The sequence below is a fragment of the Bos javanicus genome, chromosome 9, assembly GCF_032452875.1.
Source record: "Bos javanicus breed banteng chromosome 9, ARS-OSU_banteng_1.0, whole genome shotgun sequence".
Lineage (NCBI taxonomy): Eukaryota > Metazoa > Chordata > Mammalia > Artiodactyla > Bovidae > Bos > Bos javanicus.
In genome coordinates, this window is record NC_083876.1 from 49,637,271 (window position 1) to 49,654,891 (window position 17,621).

Here is a 17,621-nt window from a genome sequence, read left to right on the forward strand (position 1 = left end):
TTCCCCCTCAAAGATATCAGGACAATTTTTAAGAAATTATTGTCTAGTCTGAATGGGAAACTGTGAATAAATGGCTTTTTTTAAAAATATAATTTTTCTGTAAGAAACAGTTGACATCTGATTTTTTTCCTATCATTTTCTTAGGGAATAAAAGAATATCTAAATCATATTGGCCAATACTAGTATCCCTTGGTTAAATTGGAATGAAATTATTCAAATTATGTATAGGTGTTGGTCTCCCATTTCATATCTATGTAAAATTAAGTGATAAAATTGTATCACAGCAGAAACCTGCCCCTATGAACATCCAGGAAAATTTCCACATAGAATTAATGATTTGATTTCCAAAAGTGAATTTAAGCTAGACTGGATATTAAAGCAGTGTGAGAGAGTGCCTTTGTTATTTTATCGGCCATTTAGAAATATGGGTTGGAGATAGCAATTGAGTCTGGTTGAGTCAAAACGGGATAGTAAATATTTAAGTGTGTCAGAAATAAAAAGAAGTAATGTAATTAAGCTTAATCCTGGGTCATAAGCACTGGGGCCACTGGCCTGCTTTTGAACTGAGAACACACCTGGCTTCCTTTGCATCCTTTGCCAGAATATGTATAACCTTTCGAGCTGGGATTTCAAGGACAGTCAATACAGATTACTGCAGAATCTCATTTACATGACATCCTGGGTGTTCTGAGAAGAACCTGGGAAACCTATGCTATAGTTTATAGACCAACAAGACTTCCATATTAGGCTTTGCCTTGGCTCCGGCCATGATGTGGGCCTCTGTTGCATAATCCCTTTTGATGGAGAGGTACCTCTTGCAATGAAAGTCAAATGTATTATTTTGGCTATTCAGTCTTCCCAGCTGCCACATGTCTTATTTTATGTTGAGTAGGCAGCTGGTTACAGCTGCCTGGAGACAGTTTCATCCATTAGAGTCTCTTGGTAAAGTCTGGTGCTTCTAGAAACTTAGATCACGGGTGGTAGGTGTCCCCACAATGACACTGATGAGAGAGCCTGAGCAGCTTTGGGGCTTAGAGAGGACTCCTCTGATGCAGGGTGATTCTGAAGCCTCAGGTTCCAATCCTCACCCCAAATACTGTGTATTGTGGACTAGCTATTCATCCTCCTCTTTACTTTGCTTTTCCTTCTCACATCAGTTTTGGTCCTCCTGCCTCTACCTCTGAATCCTTAAAAATGGATAGAAACTTTGACATGGGGGAGAGACACAGGATGGTCTTTCAGAATGCCCTCTGTGCTGAAGGCACCATATTTTAGGATTATTAAAGAGAGTTTGAACTCTTAAAAGATACTGTTACAACTTTTGTTGCAAAGTTGTGCCTGAGCTCCAGTAACAGTCTGGGTCCTGAACTGGAAGATGCTTTGCGGATGTCAGCACAACAGGAGAGAAGGAGTGAGCAAAGCAGGTCTGGGTGCGTGCATGTGTGTGTGTGTTTGTGTGTGTGTGTGTGTGTGTGTGTGCACGCGCGCATTGTATTTTTCACATCAAACCTGAATGCTGATACATTTTGTGTGTGTGTGCTTTCTTACCCTTATGAGCTCTTATGAGGAGCTGCACTTACTGATTTTTGGAGTGCTTTGTGGCATATATGCCGATTGGTCATAAAACCTTACAGTAGAGCACAGAAATAATCTACCAGCTGACTAAGGGAGCAAATTTCCTTTACGTCTGTTGACGTAAGTGTCACCTTCTTCTGGGAGGCCTCCAGTGCACCGCATGGGAGACATTCTATTCCATACGTGGACAGCATGAATTATAGTTGGAAATGGAAAAGACATCTATTCTTTTACTCACAAATTTACTTTCAAACTTTAATGATTTCTTTTTTTTTTTTAATTTACGTCTGTCTCTTTATAAACCCCTTTATGGGTCCTAGTTTTGCCCTTATTGGTCCTAGTTTTTCTCTTTGTAGGTTCACAGCAGAATCTACACCCCCTGCCACAGAAAAACATGGAGAGTGTGTCCTCTCTCTCTTTCTTTCTTTTTTTTTTTCTTTCTTTAAATTGATTTTTATTGAAGTATAGTTGCTTTACAATGTGTTAGTTTCCACCGTACAGCAAAATGAGTCAGTCATAAGTATGCATATATCCGCTCCCTTTTGGACTTCCTTCCCATTCAGATCACCACAGTGCGTTCAGTAGAGTTCCCTGTGCTATGCGGTATGTTCTCATGTGTTCTCTTATTAATAAGAAAGATTAATTGAAGACCAACCACACGCCAGCCTCCCTACTTTGCTTAACCATCAATGGCAGAATCCCATCATTGTAATCTTATTTAAATAAATCCTGTTAGTACCCTCAGTAATTGAGTCTTAGAATAACTTAGGAACTTGTCCATGGCCACACAGCCAGTAGGAGGCTGAGTCAGGGTTTGAACTCAGGCAATCCCAAGCGAAAGCCCACACTGAGACCACTTCTCTTACTTGACTTTTTTTCTTTTTTTCCCTCTGGGGTCCAATATCCCTTCCTATGCGTGATTATCCCATAATAGGGTCTTCATCACTTCCTTCCATCCCTTCTGTGTTTTCCATGGGTCATTGTTGTTCCTCTGGCTTGAGGCCCTTCCCCACCAGGTTGGTCATGTTGGTGACACACTCAGTCAGGTTGTGGATGAAGGGGCAGAGCAGGACAAAGCCAACCCTGGGCCTCCTGTTGTGCACAGAATCGAACCCTGAGTCAGTCTTCCTTGGACATTCGCTCCACCCTCTGCTTCCCTCAATAAGGGTGACTTTGTCAAATGTTCCACTGACTCCGAAATACAGCTTTCTCCTCCCTTTGTCATTAGGGAAAGTGTATCACATTTTAGAACAAGTTCTAGATATTATTTCCTTTAATCTATCACACACCTTTTAGCACACATGCCTTGAGAGAAAGCCCTTGGGTCTATTAAGTGTTTTGAGGAGAGAAATGTCCTAGGAGCTGTGATGACATGTGTTAAAACTAGAAAGGACAACAAACTGAAAACTCTAGAAAACTAACAATGACCCTAAGCAGCTTTAGGAACTGGAACCATAATAGTACATTTGAATGATATCAAATGTGTTTTTTTCTCCATTCCATTTACATTGTAAACTCATAGGCAGTGTACTATATACACATATTAAGACTTTTTCATCAAAAGTGAAACTAGGAATATCAGGACCATTTCATCAACTAGTGAAAGCACATCTGATTTGACTCATAAATTGGCTATTCTCACATTATGGGTGATATTCACTCTTGGATTAAATCTCTGCTTCTGCTCTACATCGTCATAACTACATTTTCATTTCAATTCATAGAGATAAAAGAAGTGTTAGTCAATGCTGGTAAAAGTTAAAATGTCATGTGAACCAAATCAAGTTGAAATTAGCCACTGGAACTAAAATATTTTGTTTTCACTATGTTCTCGTTGGACTTTGCATTTTGTAGGAACTCTGAAAAGTGAAAGTGTTAGTGTCTCAGTTGTGTCTGACTCTTTGCGACCACATAGACTGTAGCCCCCCAGGCTCCTCTGTCCATGAAATTCTCCAGGTAAGAATACTGGAGAGGGTAGCCATTTCCTTCTCTAGGGGATCTTCCTGACCCACATTGCAGGTAGATTCTTTACCATTTGAGCCACTAGGGAAGCCAATTGTAGGAACTTTAGAATTCAGAAATAAAATAACGATTGGTCATTGGTCTCACTGATTAGATTCCCCGTGTACCCTAGGCAAGGAAATACATATTGAGTATTCTGGCATCTGCTGGAAGAGGTTGCACTGACCTTTTATATCATCTGACTCATTGTGTGAGGGAAGGATAGAGAGAAAGAGGGGTCTGTGGAGAGAGGAGGGCCGTTGGATGGCCCACTCCTCCTCCATCATATATCAAGGTCCCAATCATGATTAGACCCAATAAGACTTTAGAACCTCTGAAAGAGAAATAAATGCCACCAAATAAAACAATGTGGATACTCTTAGTTTTCTGACCAGCCCCTAACGTTTGGAAAAACATCGTGGTTTAGAAAACAATTTTTCTTCACTGTAATTCTGATAGGCAGGAAAAATCCTTCTAAGGAAGCTTTGTAGCATTAGTGTTGAAAGATACCTTGTACAGAAGTGTTTAGAAGTTGGTCCTAGTTGAAACAAAATTAAGCAATTTACTTCTGAATTTCCTGAAGCCTTTCTATGCCAATGTGTACTGAGAATTTGGGGGAAAGGGGAGGAGAAAGAATAGTCAGGTCCCTAAACTTATTTGACCATGAATTTTTTTTTTTCACAGACTGCCACCCAAATTTAGTGGCATGCACTTTAAAAAAGTGGAATGCACTTTTTAAAATGTTCTACTGAAGACTTGATGGATAGTTGCAAGATTAAAATCAAATTCTAGTGAAGTACACTTTTTAACGAACATACAGTAAGTTGGTTGTTTCTGGTATACAGCTTTATGAATTTTAACACATGTAGAGACTCGCACCACCACCACCACCACCACCACCAAAATCAGGATGCAGAAGTTGTGTCACTTCCCCCCCAAATCCCTCATGCTCTCCCACTGTAGTCACATCCTCCCCTGACTCCTCACCCCTGGCAACCAGGGATGAGTTCATCACCATACAAGTTTTGCCTTTGATGGACTGTCGGATCAGTGACTCGTGGTATGCAGCCTTTTGAGACTGGCTTCTTTCATTTCACTCGGTGTAATGCCCCTGAGTTTGATCCAGCCTGCTCTGTGAATCTATAGTTCATCCCATTTTATTGTTGAATATCCTATTGTGTGGATGTACCATAATGTATCATACAAGTGCTCTTTTCAAAGGAGCTTCAGCTTGGAACAATGGCTGGGTTAGGTAGGCTGGTGTCAGACCTGAGCTCATTTTTTGCAGACATACCAGACGATGATGAAGATAATCATGATGACATTGGCAGCATAACTTATTAAGTGCTTATTACATATCAAGTGCACTGTTTTAAGAACTTTATATCCTCCAGGCTCCTCCTCCAGTTCTCCTGTATGTTGTTGCTCTCCCAGCCTTACTTCTACAAGGCCTCTTACACAACATTCACTTAACTCACTCAGCACACTAACTGGTACTTCCTATTCCCTATATAAAACGTTCTAACTGATGCCCACGGTTCATCAAACCCTTGCTGCTAGTAAGTTAATCTGCTCCCACTAGCTGAGTTCTATGCTTATGAAGGGTTAGTTGTGTTTGTTCTTAAACCTAGATATGTCAGTTGTACTTTGTATTGTAATCATATAACTTAACTAAACATGTAATTTATTAAACATTTAAACTTTAAACACAAAACATTTCATTAAAATGTAATTTAATTAAAATTGATGAAATATGTGGAAAAAAAAAAAAAGAAAGTTCAAACTGGGAGTTGAAAATAGGATTAGGACCCACTCACATTAATAATATCATAAGCTATTAATCCTTGTTGAACATTTTATAAATAATTCTAGAAATTCTGGATGTCAACCATAAGGCTGAGGGAGTCTTCTGGTGGCTTGTAATTTCACTGTGATAATGTCACTAATAACATTTTAAAAATCCTTTTTCTTATAAGAAAATTTAAATTTGGTTGACAGGCCATAAACCTTCCCTCCCTTTTCTGGTCCATCCTATATTTCATGTCCTCAGAAAACCTTTTTAGTTTCTATTGAGTTTTTAAAAGTAATGTGTCATGTTCTAATGCTCCTGCTGGTTTAAGGAAAAATGCTCTCACTAATAAATTATAATGAATTGTCAGTCTCAACAGGCCTGTGACCTTCAGTCGGTGGGGGGTTTGGGGCTAACCTCCACTTCCCCCTCTTCTTGTTGGAGCAACTTTTCTTATTCTAGCCTGTCCTCTTAATTTATGGGTGGGCTGCCCATAGGACAACTCACCTGCAAAAATAGTTCCTGCTGTGGTGTTTATTATACTAAGTAGGTTTCATGCTGACTGAGAGTTTTTACAAGGGGATGGAGTTGCTGTCAAGATCTTCCATCATCTGAGCAAAGCTGGCCCTTAAATTCTCTCATATTTCAGCATATTAAATTTAGTGGGATGCGAGTAGGCTGGATGGGAGTGAGAGGGGACACAACAGTGTGAAATTAGCTTAAATGTCTTGCTCTGGGACCCCTGTAAATCTGACTTCAGTAAAATGTATCAACAGGAAAGCAAACTAAAAAGACATACATTAGAAACAGTAAAATGGTTCCCTGCTAGCCCAAGGTCATGAAAAATCTCTGTAGTCTACGTGAAGGAATGCTAAGCAAAGTAGCTTTAAGCTGATTTTTTTTAATTGAGTGAATATTTCCTTTATTCTTCAGTTATTAGTAAGGATTTCTCGCTTATTCAACTAATCTGTTCTTCTGGAGAATTTTAAAAGAATGAAATAAAATAACAAAGAAAGAAAGAGGAAAAAATCCTATCACCCTCTCTTAGGGGCAATTATTTTTAACACTGTCATTTTCTGTCCAGGGGGTCTTCTATGCATTTTGTCAAAGTTGTGACAATAGAATGTATACAATGTTGTATCTGTTTTTGGGGATTCATTCTCTGGTGGTCTAGTGGTAAAGAATCCATCTACCAATGCAGGAGAGGCAAGAGACATGGGTTTGATTCCTGGGTCGCAAAGATTCCCTGGAGGAGGGAATGGCAACCCATTCCAGTATTCTTGTCTGGAAAATCCCATGGACAGAGAAGGCTGTTGGGCTACAGTCCATGATGTTGCAAAGAATCAGACATGATTTACCAACTAAACAACAACAGTCTTTTTTTTTTTGCCTAACCTTATGTCTTGATCACTTGATACCTTATTACTAAAAACTCTTTGCAAACATACATCATTTCTAATGATAAACAATGTGAAACAGCATGCATGTATTATTTAGTCATTCTACTGTGGAATCGCCTTGACACTGATTGATCTTATGGGCTTTTCTTTTCTTTATTTCTCTATCATCCTTTTCTTCCTCCCTGTCTTTCTTTCTTTCTATATATATTTTTTTCTGCAATTACTCAAAGGTCAAGTTCCTTCCTGGAACTCATGGCCTTTGCATTGCCATCTTCTTTGCCTAAAGGACTCTTGCCCAGGTCTGTAGAGGAAGGCACCAGGGACGCTCTGGGAGAATGACTGATGGAGTCATTCATTGACTGTTTGCCCTGGCCCTCCTGAAACAAGAGTTACTTGTCTATCTCGTTCAAAACTAAATCTCCAGCCCTCTAATAGGCTTGGCACATTGTAGATGGTCAATAAATACTTATTGCATGAATCTATAATATCAAACTTCTAGGCTTTGGGGAGCTTTTATTAATAATATTATGAAAACATTCTTTCTGCTTTAATTTTTATCAGCATTTTAAATCATCTCCTTGGAATAGATGACTAGAATGAAAATAATCAGGCCAAAGAGCCTGTGCATTTTAACATTCCTGACCCATGCCAACTGGCTTTTATTGAAGGTTGTACGGTTTATATCAGCTATGAAGGAGTATGTTCTTCTAACCTTGGAATGACTACAATTCTCATTCCAACTGTGATTGGCTCATTTCTAAACTAAATCCAGCAAAAATTGGGGTTGTGCAGTTTTAATTTAATGTCTTAGATTATAGTAAGTAGAAATCTTTCATTATTTATGTTCCCTCCTTTGTGAATTGTTTAAGTTCTTTATCCAGTTATCCCTTGGGTGTCTTTATGTTTTCTTATCAGTATATATGGGATTTTTTAAAACCATAATTTAGTCTTTAATCTGTCATATTTATTTAATTTTTTGGTTTAACATTTTGAATCATTTATAAATCAAATTTATCAGGTTTTTTTTTTTTTTTTGGTAATTCGTTCCACAGTTTTTAATTCTAGAAAATCCTACACTATTCCAAAATCAAATAAATATTCATCTGTCTTGCGAATTTCTTATGGCTTGATATTTCTTTTAAACCTCTAAATTGTTATTTTGTGCAAATTTGCATTGGTATGTAGTGTGAGGTGAAGATCTAAACAGAATTTTTTTCAAGTAGCATGTCATTGTCCCTTTTGCCAACTGATTCATAATGCCTCTTTATCTTGAGACATTTTTGAAGTAACATATACAAATTTAACTATTGTTATTATTGAAATTAAAACAATTTAAATATCTTCATGTGAAAGTGAAAGTCACTTAGTCGTGTCCGACTCGACTCTTTGCGACCCCATGGACCATGCAGTCCATGGAATTCCCCAGGCCAAGATACCAGAGTGAGTAGCCTTTCCCTTCTCCAGGGGATCTTCCCAACCCAGGGGTCAAACCCAGGTACAGCATTGCAGGTGGATTCTTTACCAGTTGAACCACAAGGGAAACCCAAATATCTTAATAGGTTTTTAAAAATATGTTATTTAGTCCTCCTAAAACATGAGCAAATTAATTTTGGTGTTTTACTGATTGCTGATTAGCATATGAGAGCATGTCTGGGAATATTAGCGAAAGCCTTGTAAAGAATTTAAACAAGCTTTAATATTAAAATTAAAAATATATAAACTACTATACATACTATACAAGTAGATAAACAAGAATTTACTGTTTAGCACAGGAAATTATATTCAATATTTTGTAATAACTAGCTATGAAATATAATCAGAAAAAAATATAACAATCACTTTGTTGTACACCTGAAACTAACACAGACTTGTAAATCAACTATACTTCAATTAAAAAAGAGAGATAAATATACTCCTAAAAGAAAGGAAACCACTTTGGTATAAGGAAAATGCCAAAGTTAAAAAGCAAGACAAGGTTGAAAGAAAATATAATGATGTATAGCACAGAGATTCAATATCCAGAATGTAAGCACTTTCATGAATCAATAAAAAAGAGAAATAGCCAAATAGGAAAACAGGCTAAAGTTAGGAACAGGCAATTCATAGAAGAAAAAGTGAAGATGCCTACGAAAAAATGAAATATGCTCAGTTATAACTAATGAAGGAAATGAAATTTAAGACAGAAATATGCTTTACCTTCATCAGTTTGGAAAAAATTTTTAAAAATTAACTGTGAATTTGGACAGCTAGTTTTGGAAAAAACTTTTTGTAATCTATGCGAATTTAAAATAAATATATGCTTCATACTAACAATTTTATTTTATTTTTAGACTTTTAGACTGTGAAACTACTTAGATATGTAACTAAAGAGACATTTAAAATATCTTTTAAAGAATGTTTAAAGGTTTGTTTATAATACTGAATTATTTGGTCACAACCTAAATTTTGGTCAATGAGGAAGTGGCTAAGCAAATGTGATGAGATTATTTTATGGAACACCATTCAGCAGTTAAAAAGAATGAGATAATAGCATGCTGGCATGTAGGGAGTGCCAAGACATACCGTTAAGAAAGTTGTGGATTAGCTACACAATATAAACTTATATGGGCTTCCTTCATAACTCAGCTGGCGAAGAATCCGCCTGCAATGCAGGAGACCTGGGTTTCATCCCTGGGTTGGGAAGATTCCCTGGAGAAGGGAAAGGCTACCCACTCCAGTATTCTGGCCTAGAGAATTTCATGGACTGTAGTTCATGGGGTCGCAAAGAGTCGGACATGACTGACTGACTTACACTTACTTATACTTACGTATAGACTTATACACATCTACACTCTAGTCATAAAGAAACAATGCTAGTCACAAAACAATGTTCTGTGGTTCCTGATTTTATCTATCATCTGTCTATCATCTATATATCTATCTATCATCAGTCAGTGAAAAAAAAGTAAGCATATAGGGAAAAATTCTGAAATTACAGATATCATATTACAGATACCTACTATTATATCTGAGGAGGGTAGAATGATGGTTGGATGAAGGCAAAGGCAGATTTTTTTTCTTTTTTTCTTTTGTTTTCAAATGTAGATTTTAGATAAGGGTGGCGTTTATTTAGTTAGTTGTGTATCTGGGTAACACTGTACATATGCAATATATATGTATGTGTTGGGTTAATTTCTAATTTTGGCTATTACAAATCAATGCTACAGTAAAAATTCTTGAAAACATATTGTATTGTTCAATTATTCATTTATATTAAATAACTTACAAACACATTTTCATTAAAAAGTCAAATTGTATCAAAGCATATGGAGGGAAAAAAATCAGTTCTGGATTTAAGGTGTGCCAAAAACACATGGTACAATATCCTCTGCCTACATCAAATTCATACATATGATAGTAAGTATCAAAAACATGAAAACAGAGTAGGAATGAATGTATAACCAAACGTAAGACTGTGTAGTAACATCAGAAAACTGGAAGAATAATGGTGTGTGGGTGTCTTTCTGACACCAAATGCATGCTATTTTCCCACACCAAGAATAACCAATTCTCTGAGACCAACTGAGTGTCTAACAATTCAATTCAATTCTAACATTAACTGGAGAGAGCATAGACTCCACAGGTTAAGGTCTCAGCCCCATATGACTCTCCACTTCAGATACCAGTTGCAAATGGGCAACTGGCCAATGTCCAAGTTACCAACACTATAGCTCAGAATAGTATAAGTTGAGCAGGGGTGGGTTTTTTTAACAATCTAATCCTTGGATAATTCCCCACAATAACTCACAGGTCTCATTTTATATACAATTAATGATTTGATTTGTAGGATGCAACTCAGGAACAATCAAATGGAAGAAATTTAAATACAATGAAATAAATTTATTGAATTAATTATTTTTAAGCTCAATTTTTAAAACTTCATTTCAAACAACTTGAAGCAAATTCTCCCTGTATTTAAGGTAATTATTTTTGACTATATGCATACAGGTTTTCAAAAATTGTCTGTTTTTTCCATTTGTTTTGTTTTCATACAGATTTCAAACAATGCATTCATGTTAACAGATATTCTTGTGTTGCTTCTCAATGAAGCAGAGTGTTGGCGGGAATTTTGAAAATTTATTTTTAAGTAGTGAAAAATTATTTTAAATACAATCCCATAGAGCGGTCATTCCCTTATTAGAAATATAATAGACCTGTTTTAACCATCTATCATCATGTTAATATTTGCTTATTGTCTGTTGACTACTAAGACAATATGACCAGTGAAAGAATATTCTATCTGAAGTTGAATATTATTGGGCCCAGGCTATATCTGTGAATCACAGTTGTAATTGATTTTGTAAAGGTGAGGTGATATAGATGCGAAGTATTCTATGAATGTGGCATAGATAACTCTTTCACAATAAAAGGTTGTGGTCTTGAATTTTCCCTTGCCGGGAGCCGGCATATTGCATATTGAGTGCATATTGCATATTGAGTGCAGCACTTTCCACAGCATCATCTTTCAGGATCTGGAATAGCTCAACTGGAACTCTATCACTGCCAGGAGCCAGCGTGAGGAGCTCCACCCATGACAAAGGTCATGAGGAAGGAGGCTTGGCATACGCAAAGGCGGGATCGAGCCTCAGGAGTCCCCCTGGAAATTTTCGAGCATTTACACCCAAAACCAGAGTCTGCCTACTTTCTGCTTTGTGCCTTCACCTACACCTCTGACTTTACGGGGGGCTGTCCCCCACTACCTCTCTGAAAAAGAGTTAGCTTACAGCTCCAGTTAATAATTCCTGGGTGTGACAGTGTTTCAACCTACAAACTCCTTTGGAAATCCTCTAGCCTGCCTGAATAGGTTTTTCTGGCCACATGTGATTGTTCAGAGCCTCCCAACTGTGAGAGGCAGGAGATGTTCTAAACTGTCTAAACACAGATTCTTTTGAGTAGTTAAAAAATTGATTAGAAATTGTATTGGTGAAGGGATTTTCACTTGTTGGGCCAGTGTTTGCTGCTAAGTCTCCATATCCCTTACCTGCTGTGTCCCTGGCAGTGTATTGATTAATATAATTGGTGTAAGTAGTAGCTTTAATGTTTGTAACCTGGGACCCTTGAGTTAATTCTTTTACTTAGTATAGCCCACCACACCTTTGCTCTGTAGGAATGCAACTTTATCTAATGCTTTTGGAGGGTGGCTCCTGACCAATCACCTTTAGAGAAAAATAAGTTTTCTGAAGAAAGGGTCTTAAAATGTTAACAGGCCTCCGGGCCAGAAGATGATGCAAATCACCTAAGCTTTTGCATATGATAAGTTTGCAGGAAGAAAGCCTGGCTTGCTGCATGACTCTACCCCTTCCCCCATTATCCTCTATGCATAACTTAAGGTATAAAAACTACTTTGGAAAATAAAGTGCGGGCCTTGTTCACCGAAACTTGGTCTCACCATGTCGTTCTTTCTCTTGCCTTCTGGCTGAATTATTCAGCCTCTTTTCTCCACTGAATTTCCTCACTGAGCTATCCTTATTTCAACCTCTTTTCTCCACTGAATTTCCTCACTGAGCTATCCTTATTCTATTACTCTTTATATCCTTAATTAACATTTAATTAAGCAGTTGTTTCCTGATCCTCGCTGACGCCGTCCCCGCTTCGAATTCCCTGGATCCACCGGGGCTGGACACCGGCAAGTGGCGCCCACAAAATGAGAAACAAACATCAGCTTTATATATTAACAAAAGAAAAACAACAAATATGCTTGACATCTACACATTTTGGAACTTATAATTAGTATTCCACATTCTGAGGCAATATGGAAAAGATTTATTCTTGAAAAAAGTATTTCCCACCAAGTTAATTTATTCAGATTAATATACTATATATATTCTCTTTGGAAGGAATGATGCTAAAGCTGAAACTCCAGTACTTTGGCCACCTCATGCGAAGAATTGACTCATTGGAAAAGACTCTGATGCTGGGAGAGATTGGGGGCAAGAGGAGAAGGGGACGACAGAGGATGAGATGGCTGGATGGCATCACTGACTCGATGGACGTGAGTCTGAGTGAACTCCGGGAGTTGGTGTTGGACAGGGAGGCCTGGCATGCTGCGATTCATGGGGTCGCAAAGAGTTGGACACGACTGAGCAACTGATCTGATCTGATCTGATCTGATATATATTCTCAGGTTATTACAAGATATTGAGTGTAGTATCCTGTGCTATACAGTTTATGCTTTGTTTTATCTTAATAGAATGTTTTTTACAGACATTTTCTTGTGTATTCACAAATTTCAAAAGAAAGATGCTTTATTTTGTGCAATACAGTGTACCCTGTGCCTGGAAGAAGGCCTATACATTGTAGGTGTTCAGTGAGTGAAGAACTGAATGCATGATGATAACTTTCTGGACTGTATGGTCATAGTGGATCGAAGTTTGTAATTTATACTTCACAACTTTCTGGAATTGCCTGCCTTCTTTCTCCCCTAGTGATTATTTTGCTTTTTGCCTCTCCTTTCCCTTGTGTCTTTTTTCCTTCACCTGCATTTTGCTTTCCTCTATTTAGCTTCTTCCTCCTTGCTTCCCTGGTGGCTCAGAGGTTAAAGTGTCTGCCTGCAATGCGGGAAACCTGAGTTCGATCCCTGGGTCAGGAAGATCCCCTGGAGAAGGAAATGGCAACCCACTCCAGTATTCTTGCCTGCAGAATCCCATGGATGGAGGAACCTGGTGGGCTACAGTCCATGGGGTCGCAAAGAGTTGGACACGACTGAGTGACTTGACTTTCCCTCTAACCTTATTCTCCACTATCATCCCCCAGCTTTATTTTTTGTCCCAACCTGGACATAAATGGACCTGAGAGATTTTTTTTTTAATATTTATTTTACTTGTGAAATAAATCTTTAGTTTCTCTGCCCTCAATTTAAAAAGCAGATGAGCTGGATGGTCTATATTTTTAGATATATAAATTAATTTTAAAAATTATTTCTATATCTCAGTGGCTCTGGAGAGGGGAAGCAAACTTTCCCTGCTCTTGCTTTAATGGTTCAAAGACTTTTGAATGCCTGTAAATCTGAAGCTCAACTGGAAGAGTCATTTCTAGAGAAATAGAGGAACTTGTGCATTGAAAGTAATCTAGATGTGAAGAAAAAGAAAACGTGGAGTCCTCTACCTAAGAAGCTGGAAAACACTCAGGAGACACCTACATGAAAGAGAACTGTATGCCAATGACTCAAACCTCATGTAGTCACACTCCCTGTGATTGAATGCCAAACACCCATGGTCAATGAAGGCTCCCTGATTTTACGATACCAGAGGAGTTTTAAAAATTAATTCATTATTTCTCACTGTTCTGGGTCTTCGTTGCTCTTCGGGTTTTTCTCTAGTTGCAGGGAACAGGGGTACTCTGTAGTTGCAGTGTTTGGGCTTCTCATTGCAGTGGCCTCTCTTGTCGTGGAGTACAACAAGCATTTGTGTTGTGCTGTGGTCTCTAGGGTGCTCAGGCTTCAGAAGTCGCAGCACGTGGGCTTGGCAGTTGCCAGCACTTGTGGCTCCTGGGCTCTAGAGCACAGACTTAACAGTTTTGGCAAACAGGCTTAGTTGCTGTGCCAAATGTGGGAGTATGAGTGAGTTTTACTTTCTTATGTTTTTTCCCTTCCTGTTTTCCTTTCAATAGTTTCGAACACAATATTGCTCACCTCTCCTTAAAAAAAGCTACAGTGAGTTGTGGATCATCACAGTGGTATTGGGTGAGGGAGAGACCTGGGAGATCATTCATTACACAGCATTTCTCAACCTACTGGAACCTGGACTCATTTTCCTTTTTGCATCACTCAGGATTAGACATTTTAGAAACTTTATTCTAAACCAGTAAAGCTCATTTGGTTATTTTATCTATCAAGTAATAAATCATCAAGAAATAAGCTGTGCTAACTGATTGTGGAATTCATAGTGGAACAGTGTGGACAGTAAATACCTCACTTAGAGGTATTTACTAAAGATCTACACAAGTCATTTAACTCACTCACTTAGTCAATATCTGCTTGCTTGGTTCTGTTCAGCCACATCATTCATAAAATACTTGCTTTCATCTCAACTTTTGCATTAGTTCAGTTCAATTCAGTCACTCATTTGTGTCCGACTCTTTGCGACCCCATGAATTGCAGCATGCCAGGCTTCCCTGTCCATCACCAACTCCTGGAGTTCACCCAAACTCATGTCCATCTTGTCGGTGATGCCATCCAGCCATCTCATCCTCTGTCGTCCCCTTCTTCTCCTGCCCCCAATCTCTCCCAGCATCAGAGTCTTTTCCAATGAGTCAACTCTTCACATGAAGTGGCCAAAGTATTGGAGTTTCAGCTTTAGCATCAATCCTTCCAAAGAACACCCAGGACTGATCTCCTTTAGAATGGACTGATTGGATCTCCTTGCAGTCCAAGGGACTCTCAAGAGTCTTCTCCAACACCACAGTTCAAAAGCATCAATTCTTCGGTGCTCAGCTTTCTTCACAGTCCAACTCTCACATCCATACATGACTACTGGAAAAACCATAGCCTTGACTAGACGGACCTTTGTTAGCAAAGTAATGTCTCTGCTTTTGAATATGCTATCTAGGTTGGTCATAACTTTCCCTCCAAGGAGTAAGCGTCTTTTAATTTCATGGTTGCAGTCACCATCTGCAGTGATTTTGGAGCCCCCAAAAATAAAGTCTGACACTGTTTCCACTGTTTCCCCATCTATTTCCCATGAAGTGATGGGACCAGATGCCACGATCTTAGTGTTCTGAATGTTGAGCTTTAAGCCAACTTTTTCACTCTCCACTTTCACTTTCATCAAGAGGCTGTTTAGTTCCTCTTCACTTTCTGCCATAAGGGTGGTATCATCTGCATATCTGAGATTATTGATATTTCTCCTGGCAATCTTGATTCCAGCCTGTGCTTCTTCCAGCCCAGCATTTCTCATGATGTACTCCGCATATAAGTTAAATAAGCAGGGTGATAATATACAGCCTTGACATACTCCTTTTCCTGTTTGGAACCAGTCTGTTGTTTCATGTCCAGTTCTAACTGTCGCTTCCTCACCTGCATACAAATTTCTCAAGAGGCAGGTCAGGTGGTCTGGTATTCCCATCTCTTTCAGAATTTTCCACAGTTTGTTGTGATCCACACAGTCAAAGGCTTTGGCATAGTCAATAAAGCAGAAATAGATGTTTTTTCTGGAACTCTCTTGCTTTTTCAATGATCTAGTAGGTTGGCAATTTGATCTCTGGTTCCTCTGCCTTTTCTAAAACCAGCTTGAACATCTGGAAGTTCACGGTTCACATATTGCTGAAATCTGGCTTGGAGAATTTTGAGCATTACTTTACTAGCGTGTGAGATAAGTGCAATTGTGCAGTAGTTTGAGCTTTCTTTGGCATTGCCTTTCTTAGGGATTGGAATGAAAACTGACCTTTTCCAGTCCTGTGGCCACTGCTGAGTTTTCCAAATTTGCTGGCATATTGAGTGCAGCACTTTCACAGCATTATCTTTTGGGATTTGAAGCCTCATCTAATTCTCCTTATCTCTCTAACCACTCTTCTAAAGATTGAAACTTCTCCATTCAGCTGAGAAAAGTGCTTATATATTAGGCAGTGATCTCCTAATCACCTCCTTGCTTTTTATACTTCAATACATTCAAACTAAGATGTATAACATATGCAAGGAAAAATATATAGGGTGAGACAAAGTGAAAGAGAGGGAGGCAGAGAGAGAGAGAGAGAAATAGGGAAGGAAAGAGAGAATAGAAAGAGAGCAACCAAACTGAACCAAATAATTTCTTTGGTTATGGTCTCAAAATAAAATAACAGTAATGTTAGAATGTGGTAAAAATATCAAACTAAAAATTTTATTGTATTTATAAATTGGTTCAGAGGACTTGAAAACTAATATCCATTGTATTTTTAAATTCCTTGTTAAAATGTGAAATGTCCTAGGATATTAGAAATAACGAAGCAGATTACAAAAGATACCACTAAGATCTGCACTGAAATTGCTAAGATAAATCAATTTTGTTTAATGAAGAAAATATTTCAGTTAAAGGGGAGGCTTCATTATGAATGCTCATAGCTTTCCACTTTAAACACAGATGTGAATTGTAAGATGTTTTGACAATTAAAAAAAAATTGTGACATGTAACAACTAAGAAAAGTCGTTTATTTATCTGATGGGGAGAAAGAAAATTCCTCAAGTGGTTTTCATTCTTTCATGCCAATGAGGGTGTTCATAGACTTGTTCTTGGGAGACAGAGGGAAGACGAGGAAAAGACAAGAAAAGAAAATATTTTTAAATGTGGGTGCATCAAAGATAAAAATCTGACAGTATATTTGCTTCCACCCAGAATGTCACAAATCTGAAAAGCAAAGTTGAAGCCCAGTTAAGAATTTGGCCCAAGATGCAATGTTATCTAACACTTGCAGACAACATGTAAGCTATATATTTTAGCTATACAGCTGTGAAGACACCTGCCAGTGCCCTCCCTCCTCGATTTCTTGCCTCTGCATTATTGAAAGGTCCTATCTGATTTCCATGAAGGTATTTCTCCCTATAGGTTTAGGATACAGTAACTGCAAATGTATTGTTTGGATTTCGTGTGCCTTCATTTTAATACTTCTTTTTTGAAGTCTCCTGTATTCCTAGCAGGTTCTTTACTGTCTGAGCCACTAGGGAACACTTTTCTTTGTTAGAGGAGTAAATTACTAAACATACAGATATTTGAAACACAAAGCTACTTACAATAACTCCTAATTGTCTATGTAGTTCATCAACCCCTTCATTTCTGATTATTAGATGATCAGAATACAATCTGCTTTTAAATTGAGAGGGCTTGTTTTGTACTCTTCATCAAAGT